Source organism: Gallus gallus, chromosome 1, assembly GCF_016699485.2.
Source record: "Gallus gallus isolate bGalGal1 chromosome 1, bGalGal1.mat.broiler.GRCg7b, whole genome shotgun sequence".
NCBI lineage: Eukaryota > Metazoa > Chordata > Aves > Galliformes > Phasianidae > Gallus > Gallus gallus.
The window spans coordinates 26268047-26281421 of record NC_052532.1 but is presented as its reverse complement, the minus strand read 5'-3'; the positions used below and the strand labels follow the sequence as shown (position 1 = coordinate 26281421).

Sequence of the window (13375 nt, the reverse complement as noted above, 5' to 3'; positions counted from 1 at the left end):
CATTTCTACCCTTTTATTTTTTTCTCTAATGTAAACTGAAATTCCCTGCTGTTCGTGGTATTTTAGTGTTTAGCATCATTTAATGAGCAGGTATCATTAAACTTAAAAGGTCCTTTTCTGTATATCTCTGATTAGTTAGTGAAAGAACCAAAGAATTCCTCTAATTTATCTTTGCTTCCTTGTTATATTTTGATGTTGGCCCATTTTACGTTTCTGTGCCTTTTTATGAAATACAAAATTATAATTTTGGTTTGAAAGTAGGACAGAAAGTAAAAAAAAAAAAAATAATGTCTGGCGCTGAGAAAATGTGTAAGCTGGCACAGCTTGTTTACCAATGAAGAGAATAATGTTTATTTTTTAAACTTATACTTACATAAATATGTGTATGTGCCTTTGTGGGCATGTGTATATACATATATAACATATGTATATATAAAATGGATACATATTCTAATTTAAGTATTCATTATCTATGCTTTCCAAATATACTTATTAAACCCTACCAATAACCTTTGCAGCTGGGTACAAGTATATTCAGCACAAAATTCTTCCTTTCTTGTACATCCAAAAATCCTATTGAACTCCCTATTGAATTTTCATTTTGAGTGAGTGTAGGATCAAGGACCAATTAGTTGATGATAGAAACTCTATGGAATGTAAAAACTGAAAATTATTAGTTATTAGGGCATTGTACATGTTTGTAAAATAAACTAAAGATAGCTTAACCAGTGGCTTGGCTGTCTTTAAAAAAGTCATAACGACAAATTATTCTTTTTTTAATACTCATTTGTTCAGGATTTTACAGCTTTAAGTCTTTGAGAAGAACAGTGCAATTTAAGATATGACTGTCATACTTGGAGGCTCCTGCGCTGTTCATTCAAACGAGGGTTTTCAAGATTGACTTTTATTTGTTTATTCTATCAATTTATTATTTTAATATCTTTAAGATCTAAATGATCTAATCAATACTAAAATGGATCATTTCTCTTGCTGAAATACTTGCCTAAGGTAATTCATCATTTGGTGTAGATATTGTCACATTTTAAATAGTGACAGTTACAGTAATTGATTAATTCAATCCAATATACCGTTCCAATATCCATTTCCCATTTTTGATGTGTTTTAAAAATAGTCAAGGATTTTGATTTTCATCTTATTTTCTTTTATGAAATAAAATCTGGGAGATAGAAACACTGCGTGAAGAAAAAATAATGAGGGTTGAATGGAAGTAAAGGTCAGATATTATGTAGAAAGTTGCAGATGGCACTGTATGTCATTAACATTGCTAACATCTAAAAAGATGTAACAGTGCTGCCTACTGGTAAGATGTAGTAGTATTAATGGATTAAAGTAAATGTAGTGAAATTGTGTGTGCCATATTCTTCATTGTAACAACAGTGGTTTCTAGGTTTTCACACCCTGATAAGTATTGGCAACATTCGTGGTTTTGCATCAAGATTAATTACAAGTTCTTATACGTGTCACCTGCATGGAAATTAGATGTGCAAAACGAAAGATGTGATTATTGAGGTGTCGTTATATTTCATGGATGCCTGTAGAATTCTGTTCTACCGTAATTCTATGCATTCTGAAATTTCTCTAGTGAAATGGACTGTTTTTAGATACGAAATTGGTTTTATTGTCAGTGTTGCCCTAGTTGGAAATGAGAAACTGCATAAAAAGAAAGAAAGAGAAAAGTAATGTTATTTGCAAAGATTTACCTTGTAAAATGGTAGTAAATAAGAACAGCTAGAACTTGTAGTGCTTCTTATCCAAGAAAAGGAATTTGCTCTGTAAACAACTCCGCAGTTTTCCTTTTAAAGATGAGGAAATGGAGGCAGTGAATTACTAAGATTAATATTTAGACTTCTTGGTCTAAATGTAAACTCTTAATTTCAAGTTCATATGAAATTTTCAGGACTTCTGAATTCTTTGAGTATAGAGCATTTTCTGGAAATATCTAAGGGAATTAAGAGCCGGCCTCTATACTTATGCAGCTTCAAAATGGGCATTGACATCAATATAGTAAAATAATCCCATTTATATAAGCCAGCTGGGCAAAACTCAGATTTTTCCATGTTCCATACAGTGCTTTATCTACAATCGTTATTAATCACAAAGTCAAATTATTTACTTCCATTGATACAAGGAGCTCCCTACCTATTCACTTTAAAATATACACATTTTCCCCAGTCGTAATAAACGGAAGCTTTTTGAGACAACGTGCTATTTGATGATACTCCCAAAAGCAAAACACAGAGGTCAAAGCAACAATCTGCTATTCCTAGGGTTAGCTACTTTACCCCAGAAGTAAGGAGAGAGAAATACTGAGTTCCCTTATCAGCAGGGCAAGAGTAATCATTGATATGCATACACATCTTCCCCGATGTAGGGCCTCTTTCTTGTGTTGAAATACCTTCCCTGGGAGTCACCAACTGTAAGCCAGGGCTGCCTGCAGGAGCTCCGTATCAGTCATGGAGACGATTCAGGCAGCTAATGATACTTGTAGCTAATTATCTCGCGCCACCTTGTCCTTGATTATCTTCAGGGGAAAAGGAGGAGATGCTACAACAAGGAGCTGTTTCTGCCACCTTCTGCTAAGCCTCCACTTGAGGCATCTGTTGAGATAATAGGTAAAAAAAGGACTAGTTGCAGGAAGGCTGCCCCTTCTCCTCTTAAATTAAACTGTTTTTTGCTGTTGAATATGGCAATTTATTTCAAGGTGATAGTGACACACAACTTTCTGGAATGCTACAGAAATACAAGAATTTTGTAAGTATGTAACAATCAGCGAAATCAGTGCATAATTTTTAGAATGGAATGTTTGATCAAATATTAATAACATTTAGGAACCATTTTTTACTACAAAATGTCCACCGCGGTGTTGCCGTATGTAGTACCAGTCCAGGTTCTCTTGCATGCGTTTTATGCATCTCATACCTGATTAACAAAGATGCTGCTGCTATGTTTGATGTGATTAAATATCGTATCTCAAATACAATTTGGCATGTAAATATCTATGTTACCACTCAAAGGCAGTAATTCTTTTGAAAATGAAGTCACTCATGCAAAGAAAATAGGGTTTAAACAGCATTCCCTCCCCAAACTTTTATTGGTTTAGCTTAAAGCGAGGATGACATGTCTTGTTTATTCTTTTCCAGCTGTTTCTCTACCTTTCTCCTCTGAATAGGATTTCAGCCCTAAGAATGGATAAATGCAGTCAATAAAAATTTGGGATCACATTTATGTTTGATTAGCTTGTTTTTTATGTCTTATGATTTCATCTGACTGCCAAATCTAAGTAATTGAGCCCCATGACACAAAGAATGCAGTACATCACAACATATTGACTGAGCAAGCACTAGTAATCACTGTATTAACATTATTGTCCCTGTATCCTAAGCAGGCACGATATAAAAACCAGATTTGCGTTGTTGTAGCCATTTTTGCATTGCTCTTGAAGGATGAATACAGTAAGTAAAACGTCACCATAGATTATGTAATAAAATATCTGAAACTGTAATGCACCCGTGACAAAAATGCAGTTTAGCATTATGTGCTGTAACATAATTCAGAACAATTAGATAAATTACTGTTGAAAACAGATGAAAAATCCATTCCAGTGAATGCTTAGCTCAAAAGGGATAATTTTTTCTCTCACGCCTTAAAACCCAGAGTGGAAGATCCAGAAAACTGCTAGATTCATTTGCTTTCTATCATAAATTTTGAAATAAAGTATGTTTGATTCAAAAACTTCAAAATTTCTCTTCAGCATATACTACGATCAGAGATGTTCAAGCTAGAATTTCAACTTGCGCTTCCTATATACGAAACTCAGATTAGCCAAAATTAGAAAAGAAGGATAGTGATCCAATTTCCGTACAATTGGGTGGGGTGTTATGGGCATGATTCTTCCTTTGGTCTTCCAAAATGTGGCAGAGTCCACGTTCTACCAACTGGTTGGTCATCGGTTGATGTAAAGTTCTGTGGCAAAAGCAGGATAACTGATTAGGCTTAAGAAAAATAGGTTTTGCTCTGTTATCAGAAGAAAGTGACTTGGATCAATGAGATATCACTTGCAGAAAAGACCATGACCACCTTTCTGAGGAGGTAGAGAGCACTGAGAAAGTTTAGAACCCGAGGACAGCTGAAGGACCTTGGAGAATCTCAAGGAAGGAAATGTGTGTGAGTGGTTCTTACTTTGCTTGCAGCTGTATATTTCTAGTGATGTTTGTTTGTTTGTTGTTTTGTTTTGGTATGAAGCAACAAAACCATCACTGGGATTAACTGCGGTTTCACTGGGCTCTCACTAAAACTGGATTGTGAAGCTGTGCCTAGACTGTTAAATAAGATGCCTTCAGGATCATTCCTGCTACACAGAACAGCTGATGTTTATGTTGTGAATTCTCTGAGCTTCCAAAGCAATTTGTGGTGAGATCCACCTGCTTGTTTGGAATGGTTCCTGAAATGTTCTCACTTCTGAGCTGTGCCTGCATATTGTCTAGAAGAGTGCTAGTTGGCATGGGTGAAAAGCATTTCAAGAACAATTTTAACAATTTAAAAATTTAGTGAGTGTATTCCAGTGTTTCTGGGCAGTATTTGATTTAGTAAAGATGTAGCCACTGAATCCCTGGAAATCCCAGCAAATGGTGATGTTCGGATCATGAACTTGATCCGAATCATTAATTGACATACAGGAGTTGAGAAATTAGGTAGAGCTAAGCCTGATGAACATTTGAGAGACGGACATCAACCTGAACTTTGAGCTGTTACTAAACTTAATCAAAGATTAAAAAGAAAGAATCCCTATTATCAAACCAAGACCATTTTCACACAGAATACCTGCCAGATATTCTCCTTTGTTACTCATAGGACAGCATACGTAGGTACAACAGCTTTGCCTGTATACATGTTTTTATCATGCCGATTTGTGTGGTGTGCTGGACTGGTCACAAGAGACTTGGGCCATAAAGAGCAGGGTTTAGCTAGACAGTACCCTTATTCCCTGCAGAACAAAATGGGGACATCTTCCTTAGAACTTAGTTTTCTTCCTCTTAGTTTCTCGTTATTAAGTTCATTCAATTTATTACTGAGTGGGGCTGCAGTTTTTATCAAGGAAAATACTTCCTTTCAGCTGCTGTTTTCTCTTTGTTTCTCCATGTTCAGCTATCCCGTTAAGTTTCCGCAACACATGCCAGTAATTGGTTGTGTTCTTTTTACCTTCACTCTGAGAAAGTTTGGGTTTACAGTGTTTTTTTTTATTGTGCCTCATCTTCCATATTCCCTTTATTCTTTTGGCCCCGAATTGGTACTGTCTTTATCAGTTGATAAGAGATAGCCATGAGCTATGAAACTGCATTTGGTGTTCATATTCAGTCTCACTGGGGATCTGGTAGGGATATACCACTGGTGAAACACCTAAGGTATGGAGAGAACCTCAGTGCATCTTTTCTAATCTCTCTTAGATATATGTATTTAAGTAATGAATTAAGAACTAGAGCAGGAAAATCAAGACAGATAAGATGTTTTTGTAGTGACATTTTTTAAATGTTATGGTGGGATGGGCAGCATGTTTCTCATGATTTATATTTAGAAAACAGATTTGATTTTGAAGTCAAACTTGGTCAAAATGATATTTTTTTTTATGATTGCAAAACATTTGCGAAGTTGCAGAACTCCTTTTCAGTCTGCAAGGTGCAGTATATCTTTCCTTCATGAATTAGTGAAAAAAACGAATCACTGCAACGTTTGCACCAGTATACTGGAGTTTTGAGTAAGGAGTGTTTCATGTATCAGTTACAGGTAAGGGCATTCGTATGTCCTCTGTTCAGCGTTGTGATAAACTTCAGGGGACTTGCTTTTTCTAGTGAAGCTGGTGGGAATACTTGGAAAGTTGTGAACACAATTGGAGTGCCTTGCTGAATCAGATCATAAGAGGGGATGAGCCGCCAGGAGCTATGTAGTGACTTAGATGTTCAGTAACATGTTGTTTACCATGCTGTAGCTGGCATTTTGCAGGACCGCAGAGCATTTATTGTAGAGCTTGCAGCTTTTTCACCTGTTTTCACTCCTCGCCTCATTGTGCTTTTGAGGAAGTGTACCCGTGCTGCTGTGCTTTGTGCTCAGTGCACTGTTCTCATGGCTGCTAGGCATAATCCCTGCAAGCTTTGCAGCTCTGAAGGGCCCTATGTGCAAATTTGTGAATCACTAACTGCCTTCAGCATGTGGGGATATCACAGTGGTGCCTCTCAGTATATACAGTAGCAGAACTTCTGGCACTTAAGTGACGTCTTTTCATCCAGGGAGGCAAAGCTTTGGACTACTTTCATAGACTTAGAGGCTTCAGTGCCACCTGGTATTTCAAGCACTTAATTGCTGTTTTGCAACTTGTCTGTGGGAACTGAGACTGTCTTTCAAAGATGCTTTCAATGTGTTTGTGTTGTACAATGGAAAGTGATGTACTACATGCTCATTCTACCTGAGCTAGTACTGATCCACACAAGTACTTCTCCATAGCACAGCTGCATGTCTGTGCAGAGACGCTCATTTTGGTATTAATGCTGAAAAGCCCTGCTGAGTTTCTGAGTTCCATTCCACAGCTAGCTTGAATGCCGATGGCTTGTGTTATATTTAACTGCAGAGGGTAGTCATGCCTCTAGACTTCCAAGTGAGATGCTCTAGATTCTAAGTGGCTTCCGTGTTTGAAAAATTTGTCATCTTTTCTGTCAAATAAATTTAATTATTTTCTTGAGAGAATTATAGATCTGTTGAGCAAAATGGGAAAGAAAAAAAAAAAAAAGAGCCAGCAATTTGTTGTAACTTCTGGCTAAGTATTTTGTGAAGACAAACTCCCAAATAAATGAGTATGGTTAGAAGGATTATAAATAACAATATGGTAAGGTACGGAACTCAGTGAATCCTAGATCCTTTTGGCATGTCTGCTCTTATTTAATGAATTATCCAGACTACTTCTTCACAGTGTTTTAGTGAAGTCCAAAGAAGATACTAATTGGTTAGAGTTGTCACCACTAACAGTGCTAAAAGAGTAAGAAAAGCTTTCAGCACACAGTAACTGTCTGTATAGGGATAAGGCAGTCATGATTCTGTCACCATTAAATTAATCTTAGAAAGTGTATATCTAATCTCATATGCCATATCCTTTATTTTATATTTTAGCCATCAACAGTACAATCTTGAGTACCCATAAAGACCACAGTGGATGCAACAGTCACAGGATCAGAAAATAAGAATATTTTTCCCTCAAAATAAGTTAATATACACAAGAGAGGGTAAATTGAATTGTGGGAACCTAGACAAAAGAGACATTGAGGTGAGGAAATGACAGTGAGGCACACTGCACTAGGTCTTAGGCCGCCTTGTTTTTATTCCTGTCTCTGCTGCAAGCCTGTTATGTGACCTTGGTCCAATCAGTTCCTTATTTTATGGCTCAGTTTTTTTCATGTTAAAAAATGGGGACAGTGATACTGACTTGCTGATGAAAAATGCTTTACAAAATGTGGGTGCTATTATAAGCAGGTTATCAGATCACCGGGTCGGTAGCTAATGGTTCATGAATTTGTAACTGTAATGTAAAGCTATGCAATTTGTAACTATGATTTACTACAGGTAATATATTCCATTTAAGTCTGAGCCTTAGTTAGCCAAAACAAACATGATGGGTTTCAGGCAGAAAGATGTTTTAAATGATGATTCAAATGACTTGATTTGACTGTAATTCAGACTATATTTTAGATGTGGAAGGTTTTTTTAAACCATATCTAAAGCTGTTTGGAACAGATGCTCCAGTTCACCGCAATAGACGCAGTGTAAGAACGAGGAGTTACCAGAACAGTGTTACTGAAGCCTGGGCAATGATACCCACGTGAGCTATGAACAATATGATCTACATCTCACATTGCAGACCCACGAAGGCATGAAACTAACCGATGAAGCTTCAGCGTAGCACTACTGCACAAAGTTTTTCTTGGCTAATATATGGGGTGTATATTCTGTTTTGAAAAGCTGCTGTGTATCCTATTTACATCTCACTTCTACCATGGAGCTGTTCCTGCCTGGTTGCAGTACTTCACATTTGACATTGATGAGCTTCTGGATAAGGTTCTTCACTTCACTCCTCTGGGCTATTGAGCTCCCTCTGAAAGGCAGCTTCCACATCCCCTCCGTCACCTCAGTTTGGTTCCATCCATGGATGTGTTGCCTGCATTCCATTCTGTTGCCCAGGCTGATAACAGAGATTTTAAATGGTGTTAGCCCAAGCCATGTTTTCTGGAAAGCATCAGTAGTATCTGGCTGTCAGCTGGTTTTCATACAGCTCGTGCCAACAAATAGGAAAAAAAAAAACGTGTTGGAGAAATATCATCCTAGTTGTGTGGAGGCTGATGAGCAGAGTGCAGCCGCTTCAGTGAAGGGAGAGCTCTTCTGCATGCCAGATTATAGATGTCTCCACAGTGTGATACAGTCAGACCTCTTAAGAGGCTGCAGTACAGAAATAGGGCAATTATCTGAAAGTGTTAACATGCGCAGGCCTCAAAGAGGTAAGAATAGGAATAGGAAAGGAGGCTAATATGACACATAAACAGTTGGCTGAATATCAATTACAAGTGATTAATGAGAAATGTGAAACAGCGTCTTCTACAAGAAGCATCTAAGTTCTGTCTAGTCAAAATCTTACTTTTTTCACTTCTGTTCACTGTGAAAGATAGCCGCTGAATCTTCAGATAGTGCCGTGTTTTCTGCTATTTTTGTATGTTTGATGGCTGTGGCTATTAAAGGATGCACTGTTGCATACTGTTCTTGTGGGCTTCACACCTGAGACTGCAGCCAGAACTAAAACAGAACTGAAATACAGTGAAAGTTTAGGTTGGATAGCTACAAAATACAGTTACATATTTCAATTCAACATTATTGCGTAGCTTTGTTTATGGAATACATTTTCTCTCATTTACATCCTGTGTGATCTGCATAGCTTTTTCCAACATTGAATTTTGGCTGTAAACAGTTGTGGGTTTTTTTTTTTTTTTCCTCTAATGTTAGAAGGAAAAAAATGAGGTTATCAGCTTGAAAAAGGTTTCTTTTTAATGACTGGACTTGAAACGTCAAGGAAATCCACACTTCTGCCTAATCCTATATGAAATCCCATTAGATTGTGGCTCCAATGAAATGTAGAGCTGAATTAGCTTCCAAGTATGCAGATCTGGTGATACTTGGGATAGAATTCTCTGTTTGTGAGTTTAATGCTTCCAACACTCCATATACTCTGTACCACTAAATCAGTGTAAGCCTGGTGCAGTAGCATAATCTGCTTTACTAGTTAAAGTTAAAAGTTAATCTTTTAAATATCTCTTTCTGCTATTCTGTCTTGGTAGTGCTCTTTTATCCTAATGCTTTCTCCAGGTATACTATCTCTTGCAGTTAGTAATCATTATTTATTTAAGTTGCCATCCAACTAACACAAAATTAACGAAACCATTTCTAAGCGGAGTGTCTGGCACTCTTTTTGCTGCAGTGGAGTGCACCTGTTTATACTAGGCCAGAATTTGCCCCAAATGTCTCATTTAAGGAACAACATCAATGATAATTTCGACTACTCTCATGCCAAATCCTGTCAAAACATTTTTGTTTCTGCACATCATCATTATTCGTTTATGACTGTATGGCCGTGGGAAAAAGATTTCTTCATTAATTACAGACATGGAGCCTGCAGAGGGAGCTCAAACCATTGTTTATGTGGGCCTCACTAAAATAGCAATTTTCTTTCACAGGCAGAAGAGTGACTTGTTATTTAAATATATCAGAAATTTCTTCTTCAGTCTAAGAGGCTTTTACATTTGGAATCTAGCTATTTTGGAGATACATGTGCAAATAAATGAATCTGAGAAGTGACTGAGAAGAGTGAGGAGTTCTGGGATTTGGTAGGTGGCACTGTTTGAAATCTCTAGAGCTGAAACATCCATGCCTCCAAGTCTTCCTTATCAGTCCTCATTCTGGATGGAAGATTGCTTTGCTAGGTCCCTGGGCTGTCAGGTCAGAGCCAAAAAAATGCAGAAAGAACAAATCAATATCTGCGAGCTGGAACTTTGATCAGGAACACGCAGCTGGAACAAATGAAGCCAGGAATAGACAAGCAGAGGAGGCTGCTGCAAGTCTTGGTGATGGAAGGAGAGGGAGCCAACGTAGTTCAGGTGGGAGCAGGTGACAAAACTTCTGGTTGAGTGAGATCTTCAAAAAACATTTGATTTGTTTTGATTTGGTGACGGTGAGTACGTTTCGTCACGAACATCATGAGAGAAGAGAGGTACGTAACTACCACTGGAAGGAACTAGTAATACTGCTACTCAATCATTGGGAAAGGAAACATGAAAGGAAAAAAAAAAACAACAAAAAACAACCGTGCCAGTCTGATCAACATTAAAGTGATAGGAGCATTGAGAAGGACTGCACTGCACCCTTTAGGCATGCCCTTGGCAAGCAAGGTAAGGGCTGGGGCTGAAACAGTCAATGTCCCTGTGCCACTCTCGGGATTCCCCATCTTCGGTTGGACTCTGCCTAGCAGCTGTGAAGCACATTGATCTTCCCATCCTTCTGTGGTTACCAAAAATGAGAAAGAACTCTTATTTTCCTGTCCTGTCAGATGTTCTGCCTTTACAGGAGACAGGAGTGTGTACATAGCCAGAGTCTTTGAGCCCGCACTGCCTTTCCTGCCCAAGTTGGCTGCTGTGAAGGCAAGAAGTGTCTGCTATTTTGTTCTATTTTTAGAGTCCTTTGATAATTCAGGATAGAGGAATTGTTTTAGTGGTGGTGTTAGGGCTTTTTTGGTGAAAATAGGTTTTCCAGTAATTTACTCTTACTTGCAGTGAGCTCTGGCACACTCTCACAACAGCCTGAAGTTAACATTGGCTTTCATAGCTGATCACTAGTTGCAACGATCTAACAGAGGCAAAAGAGATGTGTTCATTTCTCAGTCCTTCTGTTGAAATGGTAAGTTTAACCAGACTCAATAAGGCAGATGGTATCTGAGTATCTGAAAAACTGACTTGTCAGTGATAATCTAAATTGTGTTTTCAGGGGCAGGGTTTCACCTATCCTTCAGGCTTCTTTTACATCTTGTGTATATGGCGGAGAATTTTTGAGTTCTCTTTTCAGCTCTGAAAAGTGTAGACCATTTGGTTGCCATTGAGTAGTATCTTTCTAGATGGCTTGTATTATTCGTGTCTTCTATAACTCGCTAAAATAAACCTTGAGTCTCAAGTGCCTACTGTCAGCTTCCTACTTGGAAATGGTGTTGATATATTAACATGGCTTTTGATGAACAAAATAGTGGTGATAAATATTCGTGAGCAAGAGGAACAAATCTAACCAAGTGGGTTTTAAATAGTGAACTCAGTTTTCGTTCCTGTAGTATCTCTAGTTCTACAGACATCATAGATTCCTGCCAGTAAATGCACACCGGTCTCTAGTACTGGGGGGGGGGGGGAGGAAAACAGAGATGTAGATCCCCACCCAGATCTATTTTAGTTTGTTTTATCGTCAAAACCTCTCCAAGTTTCAACTATATCCTGGATCGAGACTTTCTGTAATTTATGGTAAACAGAGGCTTTAAGGAATATATTTGCCCACTTTGCTGTTTTTAATCTTGTATCCCTGGTCACATGCTATAAGTGAAATCTGTTATTAAGCTGTTGGGTCCTGACTGCTTGTATGTTGCACTGTCATGGTATTTTTCTATTTGAAACAAAATGTGTACTATCTTGAATATAGGTGACTCCAAAAGTAATGCCTCCTATTTATTTCCATGGAAGCTACACGTGATACAAAGAGCACAATAACACTATTTGATAAAGCAAATTCCCAACTACAAAACACTGTTTTTCAACATAGTTATTTTCATCAGCAATGAACAAGAGCCTGTATGCTGTGCTCATCAAATCTGCACTAGCAGAGGTGACCACTGTCACTGTCACCACTGCTGAAATGCACCACCTCACTGTACTCACCTCCACTCTTTGGTCTCCATATGTTCAGCAAGCATTGACAAATGTCAATGAGTGCCATTTTTTCTTCATGGGGGAATTCAATAACATGCCTCTACTTCAAATGCACTTCCATGTCAGACATTATTTTGTCAGACTGCTCCTCTGCTGCCATCTGTCACGTGGCAACAAAATGAAATGGAATATTTGTGGGAAGGTTCAACGTCTACTGCCATGCCACCAATATCCACTTCTGATGTCATGGACCAACATAATAAAATAGGAGACATTACTTTTGGAGCAGCCCTCATGCATAGGTAACAAGCTTTGTATCCGCAGCAGGTAATTACAGAATGGTCAGGCAATTAATGATTTTTACTGGCTTTTTTTTCAGTAGCAATAAACTGATGTAGAATAAGTGTTAAAGTCATATAAGTTTCCACAAAGATGTTGGTAACGTAGCTTGTTAATCTTCTAACAGAGAAAAAGCATTGAAAGTTGGCATAGCATCAACAATTAAGGCGTTTGGGTTTTGAGTGGAATCAGCCATAACCATCACAGGGAATCACAGGCTTTTATTTTTGTCATTCGTAAAGTGGAGGACACTTTGAGCACAACCTGTGCATATGAGCCTCATGTGTGATGTGTACCAGCTGCTTGGCTTATCCCCTGTCCCCTGCTGGTGCCTGGGGTCCCCTTACCACCCTCTTTCTTTGTGCCTCTTTGGAGCCAGGCTTTCTCCTGAAGTTTATTCTTTCTGGGAAACAGCAGCAGACAGGACTGTTCACCCCTGGATCCACTCCAGCCAGACTGACCCAGGACAATCCTTCAAAACAAGTCTTGTGCCCTTGCTTGCCCTCACATGTCCCAGCACCATGCTGAAGGACACACAACTCACACCACTGTCATCGCACTGTAAGACCCCTCGCTGCTGATCTGTGGCCCAATCCTCTCAATATTTAGGGCACTTTGAACTGGAAAATGAATGAAAAATAATTACTGTACTTTGTCTCTTGTGGTCACCTCAAGTGCAAAGGAGCTGCAGGCCAAGCTGCATAAATTGCAGACGTGGTGGCTGAGGCAGCCCAGCCCTGAGCCGTGCGTACGTGCGCCAGGCCTCACGCACTACTGCGGGCCTGCGGCCGCCTCATGGCACCGTCCTCACAGACATCACAGCCATGGGGCCGAATCCCCACACATTTTCCCAGCGTGCTCCTGAATTGCCCTGGTGGGATGGCAGCAGTGGGAGATCCATCTGCGTTGCAGAGTGAGCTTCATTCGCTCACTAAGTTTTGGGCTGCCAGTCACAACATCCTCAGAAAGGGAAACCCCACCTCTAGCTGGCACCTGCGGCTGTGTTGTGCTCAGCTTGTGTCTGCATGCAG

General features: G+C 38.9%; 1 protein-coding gene and 1 long non-coding RNA gene across 12 annotated transcripts in view; one reads left to right on the top strand and one right to left on the bottom strand.

Annotated features, from left to right (window-relative positions):
- Nucleotides 1–13375, top strand: part of FOXP2 (forkhead box P2) — a 412383-nt gene that overhangs the window by 191261 nt on the left and 207747 nt on the right. The gene's annotated exons all lie outside the window — the stretch shown is intronic.
- Nucleotides 1–13375, bottom strand: part of LOC112533189 — a 30477-nt gene that overhangs the window by 13926 nt on the left and 3176 nt on the right. The gene's annotated exons all lie outside the window — the stretch shown is intronic.